This window comes from Hipposideros armiger, unplaced genomic scaffold (assembly GCF_001890085.2).
Source record: "Hipposideros armiger isolate ML-2016 unplaced genomic scaffold, ASM189008v1 scaffold_151, whole genome shotgun sequence".
Classification (NCBI taxonomy): Eukaryota; Metazoa; Chordata; class Mammalia; order Chiroptera; family Hipposideridae; genus Hipposideros; species Hipposideros armiger.
In genome coordinates, this window is record NW_017731501.1 from 3,562,082 (window position 1) to 3,578,246 (window position 16,165).

The following is a 16,165-nucleotide window of genomic DNA, read 5'->3' on the forward strand; positions in this document are numbered from 1 at the left end:
ATCTACCAAGTGGGAGAAGATATTTGCAAACAAAATCTCCGATATGGGGCTAATATCCAAAATATATAAAGAACTCATACAACTCAACAACAAAAATCAAAAAGTGCAATAAAAAATGGACAGAGGACCTGAACAGGCACTTCTCAAAAGACATACAAACTGCCAAAAATTGCTCAACTTAACTTGCTATTAGGGAAATGCAAATCAAAACAAAAATGAGATTCTCACACCTGTTAGAATGGCTATCATCAAGACAATTAATAACAAGTTGGAGAGGTTGTGGAGAAAAAGGAACCCTCATAAACCATTGGTGGGAATGCAGATTGGTACAGCTGCTATGAAACACAGTGAGGAGATTTCTCAAAAAATTAAGAATAGAATTACCATATGACCCATCAATCCCTCTTCTGGGTATCCAACAAAATCTAAAAAATCTATCTGTAAAGATGTATGTATGTACACCTACATTCATTGCAGCTTTATTCACAGTGACCAAGACATGGAAACAACCATGTCCTATGATAGATGATTGCATAAAGAAGATGTGATACATACAAACAATGGAATATTACTTGGCCATAGGGAAAAATGAGATACTGCCTTTTGCAACATGGATGGTCTTGAGATTATCATGCTAAGTAAATAAGTTAGACAGAAAAAGTCAAGAATTCAATAACTTCACTCATATGTGGGATATAAAACTGACAGCAACAAAGGAACAAGACAAACAAACAAAAAATCATGGACACAGACACCAGTTTAGTGGTTATCAGACAGTAGGGGGGTAGAAGAGGGAAAACGGGGTCAAACATATGGTGACAAAAGGAAAACTGACTCTGGGTGGTATATACAGATATATAGATGATGTATTATAGAAATGTATACTGGCAACCTATATAATTTTACTAACCAATGTCACCCCAATAAATTTTCTAAAGAGAAAAAATAAAGAAGTAAATAAATAAATCACTTTGTTCAGGTTGCTTTAAGATAGAATCTTTGAGTACATCGCTATTGCTTGCCTGTCCATTTTTTTATTTGCTGTTGTTTAAAAGTGGGCATTTGCAAATGTCTTTAAATGACATTGACTTCTGCAAAATTTCATCACCACTGTGTGAAAATCTTCCACACAGGTAGTTGAATAGGTTTTATAGACCTCACCGGATTTAGGTGGAGAGCGAGTATAATTTCAGCTCTTAGGTTGTAAAGAAGATTCTTTGTCTCTCAATCACTACTCTGAGGCTGTCCCTTCTTTGACCTTTAGTTATTGGTCTTTTAAAAAATTCACCATTTAGCAAAAAAATATGGCTCCCTGAGGCTTTGCTCATTTCTTATCTGCTCACTAGAATTGAAAAAAAAAAGGCATTTAGAGAAAAAAAAAATTAAAAGAGTCTAAGAGTATAAGTAGGAGACCATTCATGTATTCATGCATGCATTCATTCAACAAACATTGAAGCCACTACTAAATGAAAATATTTTAGGAATGGCAATTCAATCCACTCTCATAGATTATTAAAATAAATGTCATTTGTTTTATACACTTGATCAAGAAGACAACATTTATGTACATTTTAAAAAGAATGAAACCATATAACCATAGATCAAAAAGATGTACAAACACCCACAAAATGGACAGTGTGTGATTATGTGCAAAGTATTTTTTGAAATGATCTGTATGTAATACAGGAGTTGAAAACCTCTAGCAATTTGCTACTGATTGTAAATTAGCTTACTGAGAATAATATTCCATATCCTTTGCCAATTGTTTTGACTTTTAAGTGCATTAATGCTGCTTATTTGTCATCAAGATTTGCTCCCCCTGGGCTGCCCTTTGGATAGCCCAATCTAATTATAAGTTAAGGAGTATAAAAATCAATTGGAAACACAGGGATAAAAACTTTATTAATAGTCTTGATTATAAAAATACTAAATAATAATTATAGCAAGGGATTTTTAAAGGCCATAATAATATGTTTTTCTTTGATTTGTGAATTTTTAAGCATCTAATTTAATCACATTATCTTTAAACCAGAATGCACTAATATTGATTAAAGTAAAAATATAATAACTGCAAATTGATTACAGCATTCCTTAGGAGTCTAAGCGGACCATTCTATGTCAGTAAATATAATTTTACTGTATTGCTATTTTCTAAAAATACAAACAAACCAATGGTAAAGAGAAAAGCAAATCTAATAAATGTAGTTGGGAAAATAGCTTTTAAGGCAGTTGTTGGTAACCAGGGCAATGTGGCTGAGAATAAACAGTTTCTTAATATATGTAATGATGAAAATATCTTTAATCCCAATTTGACAGTGAAACTGAAGTGCTCAAAGAAACCAAGCCCTGCATAATTCTCTAATAAGTCATAAGACAGAGGGTATGTTTTCTTACAGCTAAGTAATATTTCATTATTTATATGTACCACACCATTTGTGACAACATGGATGGATCTTGAGATTATCATGCTAAGCAAAATAAGTCAAACAGAAAAAGTCAACAACCATATAACTTTACTCATATGTGGGATATAAAATTGAAAGCAACAAAGGAACAAGACAAATAAACAATGAAATGAAACTCATAGGCACAGAAAACAGTTTAGTGCTTACGAGAGGGTGGAGGGAGACGCGGAGGTAGAAAAGCCTAAAGGGGATGAAAGATGTGGTGATGGAAGGAGAATTGACTCTGAATGGTGAACACACAATGCCAATACATAGGTGAGGTAATATAGAAATGTACATTTGAAACTTATAGAAATTTACTAAGCAATGTCACTCCAATAAATTTAATAAATAAATTTTAAAAAGACATAGGGTATGAACCGTTACACATTTGCCCAATTTCAGACTCCTAGGACTAAGCTTCAATGACCAATAAGAGTCAAATTGAAAAATCCCCTCACAATCTAGTAGGAAAAAATAACACACACATTTTAAAAAGAATATTAAATACTTTTCTAATGTACCAGAATATGCTCAGACCATATGAGAGCAGCACCTAAAACAACAACAACAAAAAACTTAAGTCTGATAACATAGACAGAAACTAAATAATTTTTTGGCCAATTATACATTTCAGGAGTTTAGTTTTAACACAGTGTCGATTTTTTTTAACTATGTAAAAAATAGAAAATGTTAATGCAGTGCTAAGCCAGTACCTGTTGAATCTAAATCCATACCTTACACTAATAATTTCTTCTTTCAACTGACCAAGAATTCTCTACCAGTCATTGCGTTTAGCTTCATGTGTCTTATAGATTGCAACTAATATAGGGACAAAGAGTAGGAAACATTCAAATATTAGAAACCAAGTTTAAGTACAGTCAATCCTAGATAAACTAAGAAAGAAGATAGGAAATAACACAAAATTCCTTAACACTATGAGATGACTTTGTTTTTGGTCTGACCACATTGTCCTGGCATTACTTCCCATTATGGGATATGCTCTTACAACCTCCTCAGGGTAGGAACTAGACTTATTAATTTTGGTATTCTTTGGCCCTAACCTTGTATCTAACGTATAGTGGACTTGCAATAAACATCTATGAAAAAAATGAACAATGTTAAAATAGAACATTTGAGATCTAGCCACATTACTCATCGGAGGATTAGCTATATATACAATAGTAAGTGGCTTTGGAAAGGAGTAACAGGTTGTTTTTGCTTGTTTGTTTGTTTGTTTGTTTGTTTTAATCAATATAGAAGCACTTTATTTTATTTAGGTGAAAGAGTGGAAAGCAATTTACTAACCCCAAACTCTTTAATCGCAACAAAGTCCTCTGATAAATGAATCCTGATTCTTGCTCCTTTATTTGCTCTAGCCACTTATTATCACTTGAATTATCATCCAAATTTACATAAAAGGTTCAGAATAGTGTAAAATGTCTTAAAATGTCAAGTCCAGGTAATGAAGTCAGGGAATCTGACTCCAAAGCCAATGCTTTTATACAAAGTTGGCAGAGATTTCTAAGCCTCTAAAGTTTACAAACTACCCGATTGAACATATCTACACAATGACTATCTCAATCAGCAACTATTTTGCACTGCTATGGATATGCAGAGAAAAGGAAGTTTGGAGGTCAACTTTGTCAGTACCAATCCATGGAGGGACTATTAGCCTTGGGTCGTGAATATTTCAGGTCAATTTATCCCAATGGCCTTAAACAGTGAATTAATTTTACGCTCCTAGTTCTGATCCTACAATCACTGCATAACTTTCTGAGTATTTTTTGTATAGTTGCCTACTGGGAGAAATGGGAGTATATACTGATTCTTTTGGCACCCAAAACAGTTATATTTCTCATCCTTTAATAATTTGACATTCTGAGCTTAAGCATCAGGGTTATAGGATAGTGAATGTAAGTTTAATATTGTGTAATAGATTCCCCCGAGGTGTGATAATAAAATCAGTTTTCTAAGCTTGCCAGGCTGAAGGCTGTTGCTCAGACTAAGGTAAATTCATAAAATAACAAATGCTATTTTGTGAGATCACTAGGGAGGCATCCAACCATTTTTCCCTCTAGGCTGATGCAACACACACACACACACACACANTATGTGTCTATGTGTGTGTATGTGTGGTGTGTGTGCATGTGTGTGTATGTGTGTATGTGTGTGTATGTATGTATGTGTATGTGTGTGTATGTGTGGTGTGTGTATGTATGCATAAACGGCATTATGAGTAAGAATGGAAGATAGAAAGAAGGGGAGGGGATTAACTTAGCTGCATTTTTATTACATACAAAACATGTACTAAGAAACAATGGGGTGGTGAAAAGAAAATATTACAAACTAGAGAAAATACTTGAAACTGGCATTTGGTGAGACTCTAAGGTGTAACAGGTTGATTTGATTGAATCTCACAGCCATACCTGCTTTATCACTGACTTTTGTCTCACATCTTATTTACATAACTTTATCTACATTTTACATTAGTGGAATGGTTTGTAAATTTATGTCTTTTGTGCATTATAATTATTATAGTATGGAAATATAGAACATTGGTATTTCTGCCTAGGAAATACCAATTTTTGTTGTTGTTGTTGTTGTTGTTTTAGCATGATGTTAAGTGCTTCAAAGCATAGGTGTTGTTTTACTCAGAAATGGAGCTCAGTGACTGGGTAGGAAATACACTAGAAAATGAAGCCTGCTGATTCTCATCCTCTTAGTCTCAATCTCTGTTCACCTCTTCCTTTCTAACCTTCCTTCCCTGCCTTTTCTCCTGACCCTCAATGATGAGTATAAAAACTCAGTTTTCAAGCAAAATTAAAATCCATGAAATCAAGGTTGATTTGATTATCCAACAACCATGTACTGACTGACTTACAAGTCAGGCTGTGTTCTAGAGAACAGCTCAGAAAATATATGCCTTTCTTTTCTTTCCTTTTCGTTTTTCTTTTATTTTCTTTTTTTCCATCCAAGCCATAATAGAAAGACACATATATCATTTTAAAGAAAAATCAGAACTCTTATTTTGACATTCCAGATTCACAGTTAAGCTCTGTTAAGATCATTTGAAGTCAGCATCAGAATNTATATATATATATATATATAGTCTATTCAGTTAAATGTAATCATTACTAATTATGTCCTTGTTCTGTATCAAATTTGGACCAAGTGCATATTTGAAGTTTCTTTGATTTATTTTTCTGAATTAAATTCTGTGGCTTACTGTATCTGTAAAACCTGTCGACTTAGTCTGTTTGTACTGGGCATTTTGTAAATAAAATGATATGATCTCAACCAGTTACCATATTATATGATCTGACCATCTATAACACTACATGGTCAAATATAAATAGAGTAACTAAAGCTACCATTCAAAAATCAAAAGATGTCTTTAGGAGAGCTAAGATCATTTAATTATCATTATCTACAGCTTTTTAAATAGATATATGTATATTAACAGGCATTGTCTTAGGCTGTGCTCAATTGGACAGTAAGATTTCTGTTCATCGCTAATGGCAATTATCCATTTATACTCAGTCTTCACATGTTGTATTAGCCATAAATGGGTAAATACATTTGAATCAGATCTAAGTGAATTTATTTTTATTATTATATATTTATTATTATTATTATTATTATTATTATTATTATTATTTAGGCTAGGCAAGTGAAGCAGTGGGAGTGGAGAAGGAACAAAGAAATCTGTAACTGGCTGCGATCAATTAATTGTAGACATCACTGCATTTGGACCAGCCCTAAGTAGATATTTCTACAACTAATTATTCCCCACAGCATATATCATGACAATTTTGATATACTCATTAATGATCCTACTAGAATAAAACTCGAAGGCAGAATACATTCTCTAATATGTTTCTAGATAACTATGTACTTCAGCAATTAAGATTTTAAAGTGTGATTCTTTATATTTTTAAGTAATATATTCTGAACTCTGGTAAGCAAAGCTAAATATATCATTCAGGCACACAAGATTACAGAGAACATTTTTGAAAATAGAATTAAATCCTTAGCTTAATCACTGAGATGGAAATAATAAACTCTAAATCAGATAGCTCAGATAGTTTCCCAGAATATATTTGTGGGCGATATGATTGGAATTGCATAAAAAATAAGGTAGTGTCAATTAAAGAGTAAAGCTACAAATTCATTATATAAAGAAAAAAGATATTTTATATTTGATTTTCAATATACCTTATATTTTCAAACTAATTTAATGATCTCTTAGAAAAATACCAGTTATTTTTATAAATACATCATTTCAATTAATTTTTGCAGATTTATTTTAGAATAGTCAGCTCATAAATAATTGTAATGTTTTCCAAAGAAAAATTTCTACATTAATAAATTATTACTTTAGATTCCTGAAAACTCAGGTTTTGATAATTGATTATTAATAATTAATATCAAAATGTTCTCTTTATATAATATTGTTTCAATTGATTTTAGGTGAATTTCCCACACTGTTTTTCAGTGGACTCATTTTTGCTATACTCTAAATATGTATTGAATTAATGAATCCACGAATAGGAATGTAATAAAATAATGGTAAATTTTAAAATTAGAATTGTATGAACCTACAGGCCACAGAAAGTAAACACCTTTAAAACACTAACCATAAATCCAAAATAACAAAGGGTACTTCCCTTTTCCCAATCTGCTAATTTAGCGGAGATGTTTTATATCTCAAATTTACCTTTCTTAATTTTATTAACACTTAGCTTATCTGATGGCTAATTTGTGTTCAGGTTCTCACTTACATAGACTAAGCAGAAAACATAATAAAGTTCGAGACAGATTTACAGCACTGAGGGTTTAGAATATACACATTATATACTGCTCTTCCCTTCCTGCCTCTCAGACACAATCACTGGCTAATTAGTTCTTGTGTATTATTGGAGAAGTCCTGATTGCTGACACTAAGTTCTCCTTGGAGTTTCAGAATTTAGACTTGGGTTACTATTTGGAATAGAACAGGATTCCTTGAATTAAATTTGCAATAAATTTAAATGAGTATTTTTTCTCCTGTTGTTCATGTGTTTATGTGAGTGTGACTGTGGGCACATACTGCTTCTGTCCTATTGGAACTCATGGATAGGTGATTCGTAATTATAACTTTGCTACTGAAATATCCAAATCATTAGTGCTTAGATGAGCATTCTGAAAACTAATGTTTAATATATCATCACCAATACCCTGAAGAGATGAGGCAAAGCATGAATGTAAATTTTAGATTAATAATTTCTATATCTGTTGATAAGTTTTTAAATAAAATGAGTTTTATTACAAATGTATAAACAAACTTTTATAAAACTTATAATTAGGGCAAAATGACTTCATGCAACTCCTTGTTGGATATCTAACTGAATTATATGACTTCTTTGAGAATTTAGAGCTGCATTAACAATCAGAAATCTCAAAATCATGTGCCGGTAAGGTAATACAGTTGACTCTATGTAAGAGTATCAGCTGCCTTTGGTTGAAAGTTGCTATTATAACAATTATTTATTTATGTAATTTCTAGAAAAAGAAGAGTAAAGTGAGTGTTTGAATATTGGATACAGGGAAAAAATTAGAACTAATATGAATCACAAATTAATTTCTTTCAATAGTCATAACACTTTTAAAATCAGGGCCATACTATCAGAGATTATCATATCTCAAATTAGACCTCTACTTGTATAGATTTATATCACAATGACGAATAAAAGGGATAGAGAAGAACTTTAGGGGCAACTTTCAACACAGAGAATGACAACAAATTAACTTTTTAATAATTGTTTAAGTGACAAACCAATACTAATCTGTCAACAGATTACTAGAAAATATTCAGAATCTATTTTCTTTAACTAAAGAATATAGAATGTATACATGAACAAGACAAACTAACAAACAATGAAAAACTCATAGATACAGACAACTGTTTAGTGTTTACCAGAGGCTTAGCAGGGAGGGAGGGAGGTAGAAAAGGGAAAATGGGGTCAAATATATGCATATGGCGATGAAAGGAGAACTGACTCTGGGTGGTAAACACACAATGCAATATACAGATGACATATTACAGAAATGTATACTTAAAACCTACATAATTTTATCAACCAATGTAACCCCAATAAATTTAATAAAAACAAAAAATAATAGAGAATTCAGCCAATTATAGTCTACATAGTCTCCATGGAATAATACAAATAGTTGTATTGATTTGACTTAAACAATATTAATTCCCATGGAATAACTCAACTCATAATTAAGTGATCGAAGGAACTGATTATTTTTTAATGCAGAGATGACTGAGCAAGACATTTTGTATTAGATGTTCTCAAAAGAGAAGGTCAGAGCTCTCTAAGCATACGTATTTGTTTTAGTTGATACACACACACAAACACACACACACAGAGGGTGCCAAAAAATGTATTCACATTTTAAGACAGGAAAAACCTGTATTAAACTTGCAATATCCAATATATATTGGTAACGAAAGATGAATACAAGTCATGTGTATACATTTTTTGGCACTCCCCAGTATATATGTATTATTAATATATATATATATATATATATGTATATATATATATCTCAAATGTGATGGGTTATTACACTGAAATACTGTATATATATATATATATATATATATATATATATATATATTAGACCTTATTTTTATATAAATTTTATGTTCAAAGTAACATGTAATGAAAGATCATAGACTTTCCTATTAGAAACATCCTGACCAGAGTGGTACATTTGCTGAACCTATATATGATTGATGAACCTATATTAACACATTATTATCACCCAAAAATCCATAGTTGATTTTTTGATTGGTGAAGCTTCGTAAGGCATCAATAGTTTTTTTCTGACTCTAATCTCAATATTTCGGGGAAACTTCAAAGTGTTAGGCCAAATGAGTATGAAACTACTCAAGTACCAGGAGAATTAACAGTAGGAAATTTTATAGGAAGAATTCTGATCCACAATTTTAATGAAATAGACCACATCTATTTATTGATAGAAGGGAGAAAATACAAATAAAAGTGTTTAGTTAATGAGTCATTTGTTATCTTTCGCTAATTGTACTTAAAATAAGATAGCAATTGGAAAACTATTTCAGTGTAATAGCACACTGCAATTTCACTTTAAGTGGGGTCTTTAGGAAGAACTGAATGTATATTGTTTATTGGCCTCATGAAGATAGCTCTCCATGCCAAACATAGATTGAATTTTAAATAGGAACCTTGACTGAACAGAATACATCAGAAAAGTAAGTGAAGGATGTAGTCAAAATAGTGGTTGTGGAAGAACTACATGAGTTTTGCTATTGTATAAGATTTATACATTTTTTGCATTTAAGCAAAGCTAAATGATATTCACAGCAAAATTATCAAGTCAAGTTAATTGAATGAAACTACCAATTGAGAGAGCATTGACCTGTTTTAAAATATTCATATATAACACAGTAGGTACAAAAATCAGACCTAGTTTAGTCAGAGGGAGAAGCAATTACTTTCATTATGTAAAAAACATAACCAGGGCATTCAAGTCTGGCTTCTTCCCATCCAATGGGAAAATAGAAGTCATAAGTCTCTAGTTACTCAGCTCAGCCTGTTTCCTAGGGACTAAATTCACTTTAATATAAAAATCACTGATGAGGAAAATTAAATATTTCTTGATCAAATATTCAATGGCTCATAACTAAAGATTTGATTCCCATATAGGTTTTCCAGGTCAGTAAGATTTTCTGATGAACTTGATATTTTTAGCAGACAAACATCAGAACAAGAGTGTGCTGCTGATCTAGGATGAGGTGTGTCTTTTGTAAAATATGGTTTGATCCTTTTTTGGTGGGTTTAAAAGTCTCATTTCATCCTAAAGAAAATTGTTTGTTAGTATTGAAAACAGAAAGCTTATTTCTGCATTTTCTTAAGTAAAACAGAACAATAAGCACAGTACTTACTGTATATAATTACTCATTAAGTATTATTTCATAAGGTGTTATAAACAATTAGATTTTTACTGACAACCCATGTTTTTGGATTTAACTCCAAAAGAGAAAACAATCAGTGCCATTTTATTTGAATATAGTGAATTCACTATAATTTGTATAGATTTCAACTGATTACAGAATGCATACTCATTGAATAAAAATTACAGAAAAGTACAAGAAGAAAATTGAGATAAAATATAAGTATACCATTGAAAGATAATTACTATTTAATATTTTGCTTTTCAGTTAATATTTTTTCTATGTAATTCTTTTTAGAGGCTTGATATAATATTGCACAAACTATTTTAAATACATATAGTTTTCAGCTGAAGTACTATAAACACATTAAAAATCAATATTATTTGGAAAATTACTTTTAATAATTAATATTACACAAATAAATGTATTTTATAGCTTTAACTTCTCACATTTAGATCTCCATGTTGTTTCATATAAACAGAAGATATACTCCTTTGGACACAAATTTTCCTCCACAATTTCTAATTATTTTTAGGGTTCATACCTGATTTTAAATTACCCTAATGATATGGAATTCTAAAGAATGATACACATTTCAAATTACGTTTTTAGAAAGGAAAGGGAAAACTTATTTGTACTGTTAACTATGGCTACACAATAATTTTATATTGTCATTTCTAATAAAACTTCTAAATGATTTTCTTTAAGTGGCAGGGTATCAGGTGAATATGGAAGTTAGTGTGTTGTATAGAAGTATATGCATATGTATACACATGCACATATATACAAACATATATTTCAGACAGATATATTGATTTATTTGTATTATTAAAACTATTATTAAAGGAAAAAGGAGAAAATATACAGTAATTTGGTATGTTGGAAACAGCATTTAAAACACTGCCAGACAACACCAAATGCTTGCGAACACATGGAGCAACAAGGACTCACATTCATTGCTGGTGGGAATGCAAGATGGTACAGCCACTGTGAAACACCATTTCGCACAAACTAAAAGTACTCTTACCATATGAACCAGCAATTATGCTCCTTGGTTTTTACCTAAAGGTGTTGAAAACTTATGTCCACACACAAACCTACACAGATGTTTACAGCAGCTTCATTCATGATTGCCAAAACCTGGAAGCAACTAAGATGTCCTTCAATAGGTGAATGGATAAATTGTGGTACATCCAGGAAATTATTTAGCACTAAAAGGAAATAAGCTCTAAAGCCATGAAAAGACATGGAGGAAACTTAAATGCATATTATTAAATGAAAAAAGCCAATCTGAAAAGGCTACATACCGTATGGTTTCAACTATATCACATTCTAGAATAGGCAAAACTATGGAGACAGTAAAAGGATCTGGGGTTAGATGTTGGGGGAAGATGAACTGATAGATGAAACACAGGATTTTTAGAGCAACGAAGCAGACTCTTATGCATAATACTATAATGGTGGATACATGGCACTATACATTTGTCAAAACTCACAGAATGTACACTAAGACTGAACCCTAATGTAAACTATGGATTCAGGTGCCAATTATGTGTCAATGTAATTTCATCAATTGTAACAAATATGCTGATGTGGTGTGGGGAGATGTGCACATATGGGACAGAAAGTGTATAGGAACTCTATACTTGCTGTGAACCTAAAACTTCTCTAAAAAATAAAGCCTATTTAAAAGCCTAAAAAAATGAAAAAGAAAATGGAATTTAAACTGTTGTTTTAATTGAATTTCTTAGGATACCAGTGAAGTATAGTCCATTTATGCTATGAATCTTTATTTTATTAATTAAAGTGGGTCACACTTTGGGGTGACAATTATTGTAACGTTACATAGCTTTCAGGCATACAATTCTGTAATACATCATCTATATATCACATTGTGTGTTCACCACCCAGAGTCAGTTCTACTTCCATTACCACATATTTGATCCCTTTTACCATCATCTACCCTACCCTCCTACTGCGCTTACATCCTGTGAATCTTGATTGAACTTGTGACTGTCTTTGGCTAAAGAAATGCTCAGGCTCGATCAGTGACTCGATCAGTACCAGATTTGAGTTTTAGGTACCAGAGGTCTTGCATATATAGATGTTCTTCCTTGGAACTTCTAACCTGCTTAAGAATGGCTCCTGTACTGGAGAATGAAAGACATGATGCACTAACTCCAGTCAACAGTCACATGACTGGCAAATATGGGAATGGGGCATCCTAACCCAGCTAGCTACAAGATGGCTGCAGATTCATGAGGAAGACCTGCCAACATCAGATGACAGAACTGCCCAATCCACAGATTCCTGCATTAATTTAATGTTTGTTTTAAACTACTGAGATTTGTGGCAATAGATCACTGATACGTTTTTAAATGCCTGTTAGTGTATAAAAAGTTGAGCATGCCTATAATTTCCTGTAAGACTAAAACAGTGTTCACATAAGAGGCCACTTTTTATTTGTACAAGTGACAGGAAAAGTTATAAGAAGCATTATGATTCTGTAGCTTTGTTATAATTAATATGCTATGAATATGATAATAACTCAAGAGAAAAAATATAGCAACAGAATATAAATTAATATTAACAGACATTAAACTAATAACCTCACCCCATTCCAAAATCAAGTAGGAAATATTCAATGCCACATCCCCATAAAAATATGAGGACTTATATGTGAACTTATTATTGTCAAATACAATATTGCTCATGTAAAAAATTGTCTTTTGTTTAGGCTGACTTATGAATAATATTAACAGTAGAATAATTGCTAAGAAGTTGGAACAAATTTGGCTTGCTATGTTAGATAAACAAATACTCAAATATTAACACAGTTACTTTTTAATTATGTAAAATTGGGCAAGGTTTTTTATTTTAAAAATAGAGATAATAATATGTTTATCACTGAAATATCATATTATGTAAAACAAAATATATAAAGCACCAAACATACTGTTGCATGAATCCTTGTTCCTTTTTCCTTTTTTATTAATACCAATTTCTATGTTTCTTTAAGTACCTAAGTATTCCCATATTTTAAATAAATTAGTTAGAACTTTTATAGTGTAAATTTGGATATTTTGCTTGGTTTTTTTTTTAGTCACTAACTAGAGACCTCAGAGAAATACAAAGTGTCAATATTGTTTTTAAGTCATCAATCATGAATAGAGCATATCACGAAAAAAAATAAACTGGATTCATGGAAAAATAGAATTCAATTTATAAAATTAAAATTTACCATTAGCAAGATTAAAATTCATATTATAGTGGAGATATACGTTTTAAACATTGTTTAAGCAATTTGTATTGCTTTTTTAATTTTTTTATTCTAAAATCGAAAAATTTATTGGGCAACTAATCGTTGAAATACTTAAGAGGAACTGGATGCTGCTACAGCTACCCTTTTGGGTTTAGGTGTTGTTCCTTCACGGACTCCACGCCTGAATTTGCGGTATACAATTTTTAGGTGCCTCATTCGACCAGTTCCGTCTTTTAGCCTTAGCACTCCAGTTATACTTTCTCTTCCGCTTGGCAGGGTATCCACATTTGCCACAGGTAGACTTCTGACGGTGGCAGGCCTTAGAGCCACAGCGGCGGCACAACGTGTGCGTCTTACTGAGACGCTTTCCGAATGATGACGTTCCCTTCGTCATCGCGCTTCTGCGGCGGAGACCAAAGAGCTGTATTGCTTTTTAACAATCATATATTTTGTACAGTAATTAACAATGAAAATAAATACACCCTTTGGTAACGCGCACGTACGCACGTACACACACACACACACACACACACACACACACATGGGTCGCATTTATATATATTTAGGTTTTATATTTCCCTCCTCTAACAATAGCATCAGGAGATAAACTTGGTTGGTTCCTGTGATGACTTTGTCACAAATACCCAATGCTCTTGCAGTTTAGTTTAAGTCAAGCTCTAGATCAAGAAGAAATAAAATGGGACATGGGAGTTAACAGGGGTTTAACATATTTCAAAATTTCTTAGGCCCAGAAATATTCACAATTTTGGATGACAAAATATGTGACATGCAAGTAAGCCGATATGTGATTCTCTAATGATTATTACTCAGTTGCAGAATTTATAAGACAAGTTGAAGTGCAGTTAAAATCTTTTGGAGACATGTTACGGACCATCACCCATGTTTTGGGCTGAAAGCAGTTGACTACTCCAAAGCTGACAGCCATCAGCTGATGTAAATAGCTTACAACACAGTATACTGATTTGCAATGGCATTTTAATGGTGAATTTCCAGAAATACTTAAAACTGAATATCAAACCATTTATTTACCAAAGTAAATATGCTTACATGAATAGTACTAGGAATATGAATAGCTATATTAGTACTATTAATTTATCATGTACCATTGATATATAATTGGTCTGGAGATATGTAAGTTTGCTAACTAGCAATGATAAGGTCTATGGTGCTATTATTATTTAAACTAATAAATTCATATGAATTTCTGCCCAATAAGATTTTTACTAAAATAATACATTTGCTTGGAAAGAACAAAAATGACATTTCAATTATGTTTTGAAAAGCAAATGGTTACTCTTTTTTCACAAGATAATTTGTTCTTAAGATACTCAACATTATCTCATTTTAAAACTTAACCCTCCTCCCCAATTTCCTACCCAAATAGTAAAATTATGTAAGACATACTATATGCTATTATTTGTGAGAATAAGTGCATGTGCACAATATTACCTTAAGTTCAATGTGATATAACGTATTATTTCATGTTCTGGCTGTAAGTCACCCACATGGGCAAGAAATATCCTCTTTCTGGACTTCCATCTTCTCTATATAAAATGAGAATACTGAATTAGTCCTTTTAACTCTATATTGTATATAATCTATTAAACATAAGAGCTAATGAGTCTGTACTTATTCTATAACTTATTATTCAGTGGTTAGTTTTTTTAAACCTTTGTTTTCTCCTGTGGAATAGCTTATATTCTAATGTACTTCACTTTGCATATGCTACGTATAATTTATGATTTAGCTTATGCCACCATTTTGTAGTTTATTTTGGTAAAGAGAACTTTATTGGTATTGGTTTGAAGTTGGATAAAAATGACTAAATTTTTCTTTATAAAGTCAAGGAAAGAAAATGTACTGCTGAGCTAAGCCTAAGCATGAAAGATTTCATCTGAGAGGGACAATTTGTCAGAAAATTACGAGGAGGTGCAAACAGAGAGTTATAATGGAAGTGGTCTTGCAACATTAACTGTATCATTCACTCTCATAAATTGTGTAATAAATCCACAGACACGCCACACTGAGGGGCGGTGCAGGTTGGATGGTTGGTTCTCCATCAGGCAGGCTCCCACCACTGGCATTCTCCTGCAGGATGGTCATCGTGCCACAGCAGGTAGTGTCCCACCATGGCAAAGAGTGGGCATCACGAGTCATGTACTGAAGAGTTTATTGGGAAATTGGAAATGGCAGCCCAGAAAAGTGGACCAAAGGTATGATCCTAAATCACCTTGAGACTGGTCTATTATAATGGCCAATTAACTATGCCTCAGCAAAATATAGTTTAACCAGGGCAATAAGTAGATTGGAATCATAAGGATAAAATAGCCTTTATGAAAATCATTGTCCTTTTTATAAAGGTGCCATTAATAAGTGCCATTGCTCCATTCAGAAATTACACCCTGATGTCTGCTCAGCCAAACTCGAAAGTGTAGTCATGCTTAGAACTTA

At 32.1% G+C, this 16,165-nt stretch overlaps 1 pseudogene; it reads right to left on the reverse strand.

Annotated features, from left to right (window-relative positions):
* Positions 1–13,804: 13,804 nt before the first annotated feature.
* Positions 13,805–14,087, reverse strand: LOC109387235 (60S ribosomal protein L37 pseudogene; annotated as a pseudogene).
* Between the last annotated feature and the right edge of the window lie 2,078 nt (positions 14,088–16,165).